Raw genomic sequence first — 13,998 nt, 5'->3', positions numbered from 1 at the left:
ACACTTAACCACAAGTTCCGAGGTATAGATACTGCTCAGAAACTCAGACATACTTCCATTCATAGGAGCTGGCACAAGTACGATTTCTTGGGGCTAAGTTTCTTTCTCCTCAGTTGTCTTCAGTTAGGTGTTTGCTATAAATTAACTTAAAAAGCCCATTTAATTGGTAGACTGAAAGAAATATGTCTGGAAAAGAGTTCATCCTGCTTTTTTTTCGGATACGGTCACACAATCAAAATTAAGCCAGCTTAAGTCAAGATGCATAACTCGTGTTTTTCTCTCTCTTCTCATTGTTGGTATTGTTCAGAGTTGCTTTGGGTTGGATCACTTTCCCGATTCGATTTGTTCCACCGCTGTATGAATGAATGCTTGCTGGCACACGAGGCATGGGGAAACATGCAGCTAAGGACAGGGGAATATGAGGTGAACTTTTGGGGACAGCCTCCCCTTATGTGAACTTAACAGCGACCCTTTAACAGCAGCCTCAGTGCCTACCACGATGGCTTTGTCATCCTCTAGGTTTGCACATCTTCCTGTGGAGTTAGGAGATGTAACAAACTTAGAGACCTCACTTTGGACAACCAAAGTTTGGTGAGGTGAATCTCGCCATTTTTTATCATTTAAGTGTATTCCAGTTCTGAGGAGTACTCAGCAGTGCCAATATGCTCATTGAAATGGTAAATTCTGAATGTATATTCACTGAGCCCTGGGCTTGAATTTCTTGGCCATTTTATAAACATGACACATGTACTCTGGGGTAGTTTCAGAGCATGTTGGGAAAAAATATCCAAATTAACTTTTGAAGTGGACCAATTAAAGCATAGTAAATCCCTGTGTAGACACTCTTCCTGAGTATCAAAGAGGCCTTAATTCAGGTCAACCTAATTTATTTTGTATTGAAGTAAAACAAATCAAATAAAGGTCCCTTTAATCCTAAATGAGAGTGCCTGTGCAGGCCGGTGGAGGGGCTTAACGCTATTCAGAATTTAATGGCATTTGATAGCAATTACTTAGAATAATCTCCTTTATGAGGTTTTTGGACACTCCTCTCAAATTCAGTAGCACTGTTTGTTTAATTACATGGAATAAAGATGATATTGAAGAGTTAACGTTGGAAATGCAATTCCAAAGGGTTTTCTGTACATGAAATATTGAGATTTTGGGTGACCAAGTAAGCAGGAAAAGAACATGTGATTATCTCATCATTACAGATGTGCATTGCTCTCCATGTCATTTATTTGTACACATTTTTCCAAGTCTGCATAGCACTTATTTTTAGATCTGATTTAACTTTTTGGTTCAACACAGCACTCTGAAGAGAAAGCTGTTAGATTAATGGTTGAGTTTCCTGGTCTACATAGGAAGGGAGGTTCTCTTCATTCTCTTCTCCGTCCAGATGGGTATTCAGTGTACAGAGTATCATACTATTTTGCATGAGCATATAACACCTTTAAACCTGTGATCCTAAAGTGCCTTTAAAATGTCAGTGAGCAAAGCCTCTGTGCTGCCCCTGAGAAAATCAGAGAAGTGCTGTTATCCCAAATTTACAGATAGGAAAGACACGACCCTTAGAAGTGAATTGTCTTGCCTAAGGTCACACACAAGGAGAGAACGACTGCATGGAATATAACCAATTCTTCTAAATCCCTGTCTTGTGACTCAGTCACAAGACTCCCCTTCTCTATTGTTTTATAACAAGCCTTATTTCCACTATCTCCCCTTCCAGAAATTCTGCTGTCAATACAGTCCTTTCTGTGGTAGCCACATTGTCTGGCAGTATCTGTTAGGAAAGCTGGAGAAGTTACTGGTGGTATGGCTTAGGGCTGCCGTGGCACTTGAGTGTGGTGGGGTCTTTCTGCTCCTAATCCATTGTATCAGCTCCTGGCAATTCAAACCCTGTCTACTGAATTGCTGGGGGTGAAAGGTCAATGCATTAAGCATAGCAGATTAATACACTGCAGTAAATCCCAGAACCAGCACTTTAAGGAGCCAGTAATATTTCACACGTGATTGTTCTACCAATTGATTGCACCATCTTGTGAGTGCGTTGTGTGTGTGTATTTCTTTGACTCCATTTACGAGCTTTCCCAAGCTCCCCTGTTTAGTGGAGATTGCTGTGTCCCACACTGGTTGCACTTTGATCAGGGAAATTCAATACCTGAGGTCTGGGCTTTATAGGAAAGCAAGGTCCAGATTAAGGGAATTAGCCACAGTATATCACAACTAATAAAAGAGTGATTGAGCCCCACCACAGTGCTGCCCCAGGGGACGGGAAGAAAAAGGAGGGGGGCAGTTAGAGGAGGGGGAGGAAGACCTGCAGATGAAGCCATGTCTGTAATTAGAAATTAATAAACCTGCTATCACATCATGCTTCTTATGGTTCTAGCAACCAAAGCAACATCTTTTCACAAAATGTTGCAGCTATAGCCTTTTCATTCCTTTTTTCCTTTACTGTTTCTTCCTGTTAACCTTGTCCATTTCCACATTTTCAGTGCAGCTAAATTTAAAGTCCTTTTAGGAATTTTGTGGAGAAATAAATCACATATTCTTATGTCCATTTCATGACGATGATTAAGTCAGTAGAAGCTGCAATTTCAGACACTTGACAAAAACAGAAGTAGGAGCATCAACTGTTGTGTGGATGCTGGGATTTCTCTCAAGATAAGCCTTGAGAGTTTTGTAAAGCACTGCCTATTGTTATTATGAACCCAGTCAGAATCATCAATCTTCCGTTATCCATACTGCTTTAGAGAAAAAAATCAAACCAGATCTGAGCATGTAGCTTGCTCTTGGACTAAGAAAATTGCTGCAATCATTTTCTTGGAAAGTTTTCACAGTAATATGCCGAGACACAGTGTAACATCTACATATCTAAATCAGGAGATAATAGGTTTTATTATTTTACAGACAGTGATTGCGGAAAGATTGCTGATCATTCTATCAGAGAATCAGACTGCTGCAAAAGCCAAATTATTCAGTTGCAAAAAGACTTTGTATAAACTGTCTTCACTAAGGCTGTGAGCTTCACTTTGTTCTAATTTCCTTGCCCTTTTTTTTCCCCACGTTCTTAATCCAGACAAAACTTCCCTTGAGTTTTCCTTATTTTTAAAGATATTTGCTTGAACTAGGAGTGGCAAAAAGAGTAGAAAAAGGCCCAGCACATAATGCCTGTGTCTGGTATCTCCATTGTCATACACACGGCTGGGGCTGGGTACACTGATAGAGGTGCAGTTGTACATGAGCAGCCTTGATTTGTTTCCCAAACTGAGCACTTGATTTTTCAGTTTCTTGTTCCTTCTCCATGATACTTGTTTGGAAAACAAATACAGAAAAGTACCTAATTTTGCATTTAGGTGTCTGTTAATGTAATGATTTTGGGGCTTACTAATTTGAATCTGAAAAAGCATTTTAGCATACACCTAATCTGATTTGTAGAGTGTTCTAGGATTTTTCTTGGAGTCAAACACAGGGTTAAGTGCTTCCATTAATCAGTTGCAGCAATTTAAACTAGACAGATAGTAAAAGGAGGAGTGTATTAACCATACTTAGTGCCTTGCAGAGTTTTAGGATTTCTGTGTGTTGGATACATCCTCTCCAATGACAAATTCCTATCTTTTTTACTAAATCTTTTCATTTCAATACTCTTCAGCATTCCAGGGTGAACCATAGTGGGCACTGAGGCCAATGGAAAGAGTGTGTTGAACTAAGTGCATATTTGATCAGGTTCCTAGAATCCATTTTCAGATATTATTTATTATTACTGTTTATTATTATGGTATAAAGTAGATGGCTACATAAATAGATATTCTGTCTAATTGGGCTGGTCTGCCTGAAATCCTCATTCATTTGCCAGATAATGCATTTTCAGTCAAATGGCACAACAGCATTGATTAATCACAGTAACTCTTGACAGTGTTTTTTAAAACAACTGACCATGCACAGTGTTTTGAAAGCATAGGCAATTTTTTTTTTTTTTGTCCTCTTGTGCCAGCTCATTAAATTTGCCCCAAGTTTTCAGAAGTACATAATTTTCTTCCAGGATCAGGATTTCCTGCTTTCTAACACTTTTGTTTTCCTTGAGACCTGGAATCTTCCTGCCAAAGCACACATTTGTGCTTGTCTCATTCTCTCTAAGCAAACCAGGTTCCCAGCCTCCTCAGCTTTGATATCATTACAAGAGGAGATACAAAAAATGAACAGAAAATAATGTTCAATTCAAGTTAGTTATGTTGTGAAAAGCTATCAGTAATTGAAGACAAATGGTTGGTTGACTTGAGCAGGAAATTTTGGTTCAATGTCAGTTCCTAGAAAGATTTTCCTCCTGACACAATTGAGCCATCTCTGAATTGTCTGTCAAAAGTGGGCTAAACTCAACAGCAAAATTATATATATTAGTTGAGACAGTGACAGCACTGAAATGTATTAAACTTACCCAAGTACAAGCAAACCCACTTTACTGTGGTACAGAAGTTAAGCACTCAGGAACATACTATTTTATTTGAAATGAAAATGTAAATACGGTGGAGAATTTCAGTTTTGTGATCACCTAGTTTTAAAAACTTAAACCTAAACTTTGTGTCCCATAAAATCTTATTAGATGATGTGCTCTTACGCAGTTTGTTACCTCAGTAATTAAAGACCAGCTCAGGCAGCTTCATGTGTGACAACACAGCAACTCTAGCTTCTCTTACTGAAGGTGGTCAATGCTGAGTAGTCCTTCCCCCTCTAATCTCCCAGTATAACCTGTGATTCTGCATTACTCATAGTTTGTGCTGGTTTTGATTATCTGCTTTCGTTATTTCATTATTCTTCTGCCAGATAACAGGGAAAAAACACAAACCCCACTTTCTCTAAAAAAACCCTTCTAATTGTCACATGAAATGATGCCTTTAGTCCAACGTCCTGTGCATGAATAGACCATGGATCTGGGTATCAGTGAGGCAGAGTTGTCAGGGAAATCATGTCAATAAACAAACAGGGAAACTTGTTCTAGAAACCCGTTTTAAATCTAAAAAACCCAGAGCAATCAATGGACCTAATGCAGTTCAGCTTTTCTCAGCATCCCCAGTCCAGACCCTTGTACCCCTCCAAGCTACAACTAGTATGAGCTTATTTCACAGTCCTGAAACTTTAACATTCTAATGAGGTAAAGTTTTGTCCCACAGAAGCTAAACTCTACCAGAAACACCTAGGTAGGAGCCAAATACTGAAAGTCTTTATGTACACAGTAATCCCTTTTCATACAATACTGCCATACAGCTAAGAAATTGATTTCTTTCAGAAGAAAACAATAGAGCAGCACCCATTAGTTCTTAGTTAAATATTAGATGAAATTACTTACATGCAAAATGTATGGCATTCATTCAGTACAGGATTCAGACTAGTTTTTTAACTGCTTTGTTACTTTTTCCGATCCATGAACAATTTACATGGTGAGGGATTAACTACCACTTCTTTAGGCATTTATTCCTGCTTCTGTTCAAGTGAATGGTAAAATTTTGATAGGTTTGAACAATGAAGAATCAAGGCTGATAAAAAGTCTACTGAAGATTCCCATCAATCCCCATGGTCTTTGCAGCAGGATCCCACATGAGTGTAAACTTGAAGCAGCTCAGTGGAGTTACTTAGAATAACCCAAAACAAGTCTGTAACTGTAACTTGAGCCTGTTTTATAAAGTGGCAGGAAATGAAGACACTGCTGATGGGCAGAACTCAGGAAATTGGTTAAACCCCTCAAAATCTCTTTTTTGAGATCCATCTCCACAAGCAGCAGATGAATGCTACCAAGTGATGCTGAAATGCCAGTGAGCAGGGCCAACCCACATCAGCTGTTTCATGACTGCTTGCCAGACAAACAGATTGGTTGTCAGAGCAGCAGGAAAGAAATACTTGGACTGCCAATAACCAGAAGTTGAAAATCTGGCAAGGTCAGTCCCTCCCTTGGATCCCAAGGCTCGGGTTTTGACTTCTGATCCCTCCTGAGAATATGATAAAATTTATATAAACTAAAACTATTTCTAAAGTCGTTAAATAAGTAGCAGCTAGGCATTAAAATATTTGTATGAAGATATCCTAAGCTCTGCCAAACAGGATGCACGTTGCTGTACAAAAGCCATCCAGACAGGACATTAAAGTTACGATTCTGTCATCTCCACATAGTCATGAAAAATACTTTTGTGAGATTTCCACATCCAGCTCAGTTAGAATATTCCCACTTCCAACTAGACTGTACCTTCCAGTAATACTTTAAGTCAAGTCTCAGCTATCCAATAACATTTGTTTTTCATTCTAACACTTTTTATCCATTCATGACAATATATGTCTTATAAAGAAAGCACATTTGTCCTTATCATTTCACAGATAGGAACAAAATTATTTACTCAAAACACTCCAGTGGCAGAGCTAGCAGTAAATGCAGTTTCCTGACTGAGTGCCCTTTTGCTGAACCACACTGTGCTAGTCTAACATTCCCTAAAATCTGCAATCACATACAATAGCCTAGTTATCAACCCCCCATTATCTGTAACAACAGGTACTGTAGTGTTTGGCTTCTCTAAGAAATGAGAGACTAGCAAATATTAGGTTTAATTTTCTGATTTTGATTACTGTTGCCCTAAATGGATAGTATCGTAGTTACCTCTTCCCCATCCCACTGTTCCTACTCAATCATGTATTTTGAAGCCATTTACTAAATAAAACTTCACTCTACCAAGGGATCTGGAGAGACTTTGACCTATACAGTGCTAATATTACTCTTTTTTTAACAGGCTGTTATTAAAATGGGAACATCTACTCCAGTCCATATTATCAGTATGGGTTATATGTTCCTTTTACCTGCACTCCAGGTATCTTTTTTCTGTATTTACAGAACAATGTAAACAATTGTTACTGGGACGGCTCAATGCAGACCTTTTGTCCATACAAGAAGTGAGTTTGTTCATCCTGTACTTGAGCTGGTACCACTCATCCTCCCACTGTCACCATCTACCACAGCACAGGGGTTCTATAATGTTCTGTAGGAACAGGTTCTGACTAAGCCTGCAGGCCTCCAGTTTTTCCTGAGGGATAAAAAGCAGAACACTCAGGGCTGTGGTTAATAGAAGGTGAGCAAAAGGCTTCCCAAGTCAGCTTGAAATCAAATGTATTGAGGAGTATTTTCTTTGAATGTGTTCTCACAAGATATTCAGAATGTTTTCAGTGCTTCCTTATATAATGATGACAGCATGCAAGGAGCTTCCTTGGCAATCACAGAATGGAAATCTTTGCTTTGGGAAGCTGACAGATCTTACACCTTGGAGATGACTATCATTTTACCCTGGCAGCTTCTAGTCCTAGGCTGCCACATTTGGCATGGCTTCTCATCACCATTATGCACTGGTAGACACAATACATAACCTTTTTTAGTCAGGCTGCTCTGATGAAAAGCCTATTCTACACTGTGATTCTGGCTGATCTCCTCTTGCCTGGGGTAATCCTAACAAATGAAGTGCTGCAGTCAGGAGTGAATGTCAGTATACACATACACAGAAAGGGCAAGTTTATTGCTAAAGATAACATGGGAATAATACAGTGAAGCCAGTATCTCAGTGTGGTGGTGCCCCCACTGTGGACTCCTGTAACTTCAGACTCAAGTACACAAAGCCTACTATAGCCTTCTGTTAATTTGTTTTCATCTGGTTTTGTAACCACTTGGCCCATGAGAACATGTGAGTAGCCACAGATAGGTTTAAGATCTGTTTTTCATATGATTCTCATGACATGGAGGGTTGTGGAGCTCAGGAGATCCCAGAAGAATCATCACAAAGGGATGAAGGTTGTTTGACCTGAGCATCTTTGATCTTCTGTACATGGGGCTAATTTGAACTGGAAACTGAGGTATAGGTGACTATAAAAGGCAGTAGTAGAGAGGGAGAAAAATCTGCTGCTTGGGATCCATGTACCTGGATTGGCCATGGTGCTGTGTAAACAACTGGAGAAATCCAGACTTCCACTGTATAAATGAAGACAGCTTTTCCTGGGGAAATCTGGCCTGGCCTTCCATAGGCACAGAATGCCTTGAAGCAGCAATAGGAAGATGATAGAAAACTCAAGTGAATAAAAAATATCAGATAGATACCTAGCACCCCAAGCATTTCTGGGATTGCACATGGGACATCAGAGGATTTGGACAAGCTTCAAAACTGGGAAAGCTTGGGACAACTTGTAAATTGCCCTTCTGTCCTCACAAGTGGCACTGTGTCCTCTGTCCCTACTCTGCTGTTGAGTGATGGCACTTCCACACAGTTTCCCCACAAATTGGTTGCGTGAGGAAGACTCCCACAGAAGTGGGTCCTCAAGGTCATACTGAGATAAACTGAATGCTTACCCCTTCACTATGATTCTGTCAAATTTTCCAGCAGGTACTCGGAAAAATATTTCACTGCCCTAAAGGCAGGTTCTTAATTTACTTCCTGCCCTGCACGGTGTCTCACTCTTACTTGTGTTTTTCTCTTTATTTTGAGGGTAGGGGACTGGGTTTTTATGGTGGCCATGTTAATCGTATCCCTGGTGGTCACAAAGGAGTTTAATAAAAGGGGTGGGTGGCTGGGTTAATTATTTTTTCCATCTGTCTTAGGAGAAGAGTGTTTTAAATAAATACAGCTCTGTTGGAACAGAGGGGTTACAAGGGTAACATTTTTTGTTTCCCTTCTTTTGTCACCCACCACCCTCCTTCCCACCCCCCAGTTTATTTCCTGCTGTGGAGACAAGTGATTTAATAAACTATTATTTATTTGTTAAAGATGTCTCTTTCCAGCACGAGCTTTCCTGCTGGGGAGATGAGTGTCTATAAAATACTTCCAAAGGTACCTCCTTTAAAGATTTAGTGGGTTTCCCAGTAGCACACTCCAAGTCCTGCTGCTGTAAAAGTTGCTGGCTGTTTATTTTTCAACATGTCTAAGCGCCAGAGTGATGGAACAAGAGGAAAGTTTTGTTCTTCCACAATTTTTTAAATCAGCTTCTACTTTGAATCTCAGTTCTGTACAGCAGGAACAAACTGCCAAGCCAGCACTGAGCCCTATTTGGTTTAACAAGGCTCTGGTTTAGCTCAACTTTATACCATGCAGATTTGCTAAGCAGTACTGAGACCTTCATTTTAAACAACTTTGTGAACAGTTGCTGAGCAGGGAGGCTCGAAGTTAAATTCTGGGCTTGAAGGCAAAGGACCACAGATCTCAGTATCACAATCGCCAACTCTGTTTTTTTAATGTTTCAAGACAAGTTATTTTTTTACCGTACCAGTATCTGTGGAGGAGACTGTAAATACAATAGGTTCCTGCTGCTCAGCATGGACTTTTTTTCACTACTGACACATAGATTCATTTTTTTAAGAGCAGGCTTTCACTTCTTTATTTTCGCTCAAAATTCAGTCTGCCATGCTGTGTCCAACACCTTTCTCCTTTTCTCATACAAGTCAGTAGAATATACTACATAAATACTGCATACTAAGGGTATGTATCCTCACAAATGGCATACAGTTTCTTCTTCAATGCTACAGAATTCAGAATTATTAGTGTAGTAATTATAGTGTGTGTAACAACCTTCCTACGCTTACAGCATTACAGCCTGGTGGCCCAGACAAGCTTAACCTGCCAACTTCAGGAGCAATGATGCTGTACAATATCATGTCATTTGCTTTTTGTAACCTCCCTGTGTTGCTTCAGTCCCAAAGCTACAGGTGAAACCCCACCTTTGGGTCCAGTTCTTCCTTGGGAGAAATGCTCAAAATTGATAGATTGGAGTTATGAAGGCACCAGCCAACCCAGTACCTCTTTTGGGTGAAAACTCCCTCCTGTATGGGGTTTTGGTCCAAGTTCTGGTTGCTCGGTACTGGTGTTGGACCTGGCACAACTTTTAAGCCTGGAGTTTCACATATTAAGGAGCTACCTGAAGCAGGAGAGTACTCGGGAACCTTCTAAAAGCAAGGAGCTCCGTGTGGTTCTCTGCTTCCCCCAGGTGGAGGCATCTGTGCTGGCATGGCTCCGGGATGGGCACAGCCTCTGCTGAGAACTTTCCTCAGTAGAGGGGAGAATAAATCACTAGGGAGTCCCTGAGACAAACTGGGTGGGAGGAGGAGGCTGCTGAACAGAAGTCTACTGGAGACACAAGGAAGGAGGAATTCCCAGCTTGGGAAGTAGGTAGAATAAGACTGAGATGACCAAGATATGTGACTGGTCACTCGCTGTCCACTGTTCTGGGTGAGTTGTATGTGAGATGCTGCCTGAAATCTTCATTGAACAAAAATGCCATCTTGCCATCATAGGATGGGCTCAGGATTCTCTCAGTGTTTGTGCATTACTGCCGAAAGTGTTCCAGGAATATTTGTGTTCACCACCTAGCTGAACTAAGAGGGGGAGCGCTATGCAGGGAGGAGATAGGGGGAGAACTAAGAAGATTTCAGAGAAGAGTTGAAACATCACTAGAAAGAGGCAGGCACTGACTTCAGGTTCTTTTAAGCCTGGCCTTACAGTGTTTGAGCCAACAGGTAGGACTCCTGCATCATCTCACATTGTAAGACAAGCCAGCTGGATTGCCTTGAGCCACGGGTCCATACCAGGCAGGTCACTCTGAATGTAGCTGCTTGGGACATTAATTCTTTCCAATATGTGAAAAGTTGGAGAGAGGTTGCTTCTCCACTAGGTACAAGGGGAGGGAAAGAGCCTGGAGAGGGAGCAGAAAATACTTCTGAAGTGTAACTACTGAAAAGATACAGTAGAATCTGCTGGGAAGTGCAGGGCTTGGTCCCCTGTGACAATGACCTTGTGTTGAACAGATAGAATGCAGAAAAAGTAGAGAAGGCTTAGAAAATGGTTCTTTTTTGACAACTCGATTGTCTAACCTCAGGAGGGCCCTGAAGAGAGATGAACCAGTGCACAATAAGAAACCAAGAGAGTGGATGTTGGAAGCAGACTGTTAGCCAGCCAACGACTGGCAGCTGTATAAAATTCTGGAGACAGATAATTGTCATCAGGATTCAGTCCCACAGAGACAATTAGTTATGTGAATACAAACCAGAGCACAGCCAACTGAATGGAAAAGAAATATTTCATTCCTGTATAAGACTGAAAAAATCTAGGAAACACACGTGAAGAGACATCCTATGTACCATGAATGAAATGATTATATTATTTGAAACTTTTAAATTACAGGCATTATTCAACATCCTAACTATGTATACGTCTGCTCAGAGTGGCCTTATCTGCAAGGGCCACTTGGAGTTTGTGGTTATACCCTTGTTCCAGATTTCAGGTGGTTTTGCTTACACAAAACACTGGTGTTAAATCGGAGCATTCTGAAACATCCCTGGATTTAAAGCAATGGAATCTGAAATCAGGACCCTTCCCTTAGCTTTGGCATCACCTTTCTCATTTTGTCTTCACTGATTTCAAATCTTCCATGTGTTATAAAGTAAGCACTTCAAGATTTGGCCCATAGCAGGAGTCATAAATTCTTAGGTTTTGAAGACCTGATCCTTCATCCACTGATGTTAATAGAGAAATTCTTATTTGACGTCATTTGGGAGGAACAGATCCCAAGGCGTTTGCTCTCAGGCATATCAAAGCAACTATTTTGTATTGAAAGTAAATTAAAATGCAGTATTCCTATATTTGCTAGGAGTGTAAATCTCAGCACCACAAATCAAATTAATTGTATATCTATGTCCAATATTTCAAATGAAACCTGTGACAGTCAGACAAGTTGTTCGATAACTGATCTTTTAAAAACATCAGAGCAACATTATTCAAAGGACTACTTCAAACTGCTTTTTCGTGGCTGAAGCACAAAATGGTCTAGATTTAAAGCTTAAGTATAGCAATTTAATTTGAAGTTTCTCTGTATTTTCTCAAGGATGCTTGAGGACAGAATGTCACCTGAATGAGCTATTCCCTACACTAACCAGAAGGTGACTGGACAATTTACATCTGTATACTTATTGAAAGGAAGGCTGAAGAATCATTTTTGTTGGTGAGTCTTGCAACAATGTTATTATGTGGGAAAACAAGATCTAAGAGAGAAAGAGGGAAAAAATAATTCTAAATTGTCTCTGCTCATATCCAGCTTCACAATAATGTGATGATATTGACGATAATTCTTACTGCATCATTTTTAGATCACTCCCCGTCTAGTTCAGCAACACACCCCCCACCTCACTTTTCTTCAGTTTAGTGCAGAACATTTCTGACACTGTAAATTCACTATGTACGGCTACATCCTTATTTTAGGAAGGAATACTTCCTCTGCTTGTCATGCTAATACTTGGCTGTTTTAAATGATTTATGTATTTTACTTGCTGTGGAAGTCTTAGTGCATTTGCTTGTATACACATACTATATATACATATAAGTAAATGATTTTCTATTCTGTTTTTCTGTAAAGTTTCTTTCAAGGGAAGGCAACTATTTCTAGGTTTTTATAAGCTGATGGAGCAGGCTTGTCAAATATTCTTTATGAGAGAAGAAACAGGAAGATGGTTTGGTTTGCAGACAGAGGGTTATTGGGCAATTATGTTTTTTATAGAGCTGTTGTAGGACAAATCACGGGCCTGCTTTTGCCTTTGATGCTACGAGGCAGACGGCCCAATAAAGATCAGAACAAGGGAGGGCAAAGGGGGTCAGGGACAGAGCCTTCCCTTGGGGTCCCGCTTCTGCCCCTCGCCTCAGAAACCAGACACCCCTTCCAGATGCACCATAGCTCCACTGTGACCCTCCTGATGGGCTGTGCTGGGAAACTGGGAGTGCTCCAGGAAGCGTTCACCCTGTACAGCAGCTCCAGGGTTACATGGATGCTGGGGAGAAAGCTATCCTCTGTGGTGTCCTGGCACAACTGAGGAGATTGTTTCCTTCCATGTCTATAAAAAGCCAAACATGAAACTTTGTGTGGAGATAAACCAGCTTAGCTTATGCAAGGTTGTATAACTGGCAAAACTCTTCCTGAATGAATGTATATGTCCTTTTTTGATATCTCTTTCCTTTTGTACTGTCTGAACTCATCTTTCAGCCACTCTCTAACTTTCCACAATTAGGAAGAATTCTCCTTGGGGCGAGTTGTCCTATCAATTTTTATTTTGTTTCACCTTCATCTATAGCAGTTGGTACTGGGCCTGTAAGAGAATCTTGACTTACATAAACTACAGGTTGTCTATGCCAATTCTTTTATATATAAAACAGTGTTTAGTAGAAAAGTGTGTTTATTTTGATGATGGAGATTCATCATAGGCCCATGTGGGGGACACTGGGGAAATCTCATCTCTGGAGTGCTCCTAATCTTAAAACAGTTCTGCTGCCATTTAGACATACTTCAGTTGGGCAGTTCCTTCCAAATACAGAATAGATAAATACATTTGGAAAAAAAATAGTGGTTGCACATTTTACATCATCTTTTCCTCATTATTCAGAGCAGCACGTGATACGAACCTGAGCTACTTCTCTTCTGCTTTATTTTCCTTTGAAGACACTTTGACTAGGTAGAGATCATTTCCATGTAAATGCTGCAAATAGTGTACTGGAGCTATCTTTGGGAATATCCTGCTCTGCTCTCAGGGAGTTGGTGACTGGGGTAAGTGTCAGAGCCCAGAACTGCATGGAAAGAAGCCCTGGTACCTTCAGTGTTTGACTGGCCAAAGCTATAAAATGCATACATACACAGCAACACAGGTCCACCTAGGAAAGCTTGGGGCAATAGATCTGTTAGAACTAAATTGTTTCATAGAGTTAAAATTGTGGCTCAGTTACTTGAGGCAGTTCCTGCACTTACACCTGGCACAGGCTTCCAAATTACCTATTTTGATCACTTTCACCACTTTTTTCATCACAACTGTGTTGTATCATGGATGTTGGAGAGACCAGAAAGAGGGGACTAAGGCTGCTAGAATCGTACAAGTAGATGCAGTGTACGTTATATCACAGAAGATGGAAGTACTCAGTGTGCAAGTAGCAGATTTTGACCCCTGACTTTCCCTGC

The 13,998-nt window shown here is 40.4% G+C and overlaps 2 long non-coding RNA genes across 4 annotated transcripts in view; one reads left to right on the top strand and one right to left on the bottom strand.

Annotated features, from left to right (window-relative positions):
- The window catches only part of LOC138119203 (uncharacterized), a 63,996-nt gene that overhangs the window by 29,850 nt on the left and 20,148 nt on the right, over positions 1-13,998 (bottom strand). The window lies entirely within an intron of this gene.
- LOC138119204 (uncharacterized) overlaps positions 1-13,998 on the top strand; it is a 35,813-nt gene that overhangs the window by 9,068 nt on the left and 12,747 nt on the right. The window contains exon 3 of the long non-coding RNA XR_011155435.1: positions 11,887-12,003. This is a non-coding gene — a long non-coding RNA (uncharacterized lncRNA). The remainder of the gene's footprint in view (positions 1-11,886; positions 12,004-13,998) is intronic.

Source organism: Aphelocoma coerulescens, chromosome 15 (genome assembly GCF_041296385.1).
Source record: "Aphelocoma coerulescens isolate FSJ_1873_10779 chromosome 15, UR_Acoe_1.0, whole genome shotgun sequence".
Classification (NCBI taxonomy): domain Eukaryota; kingdom Metazoa; phylum Chordata; class Aves; order Passeriformes; family Corvidae; genus Aphelocoma; species Aphelocoma coerulescens.
This window is presented reverse-complemented; position numbering and strand designations above follow the sequence as displayed.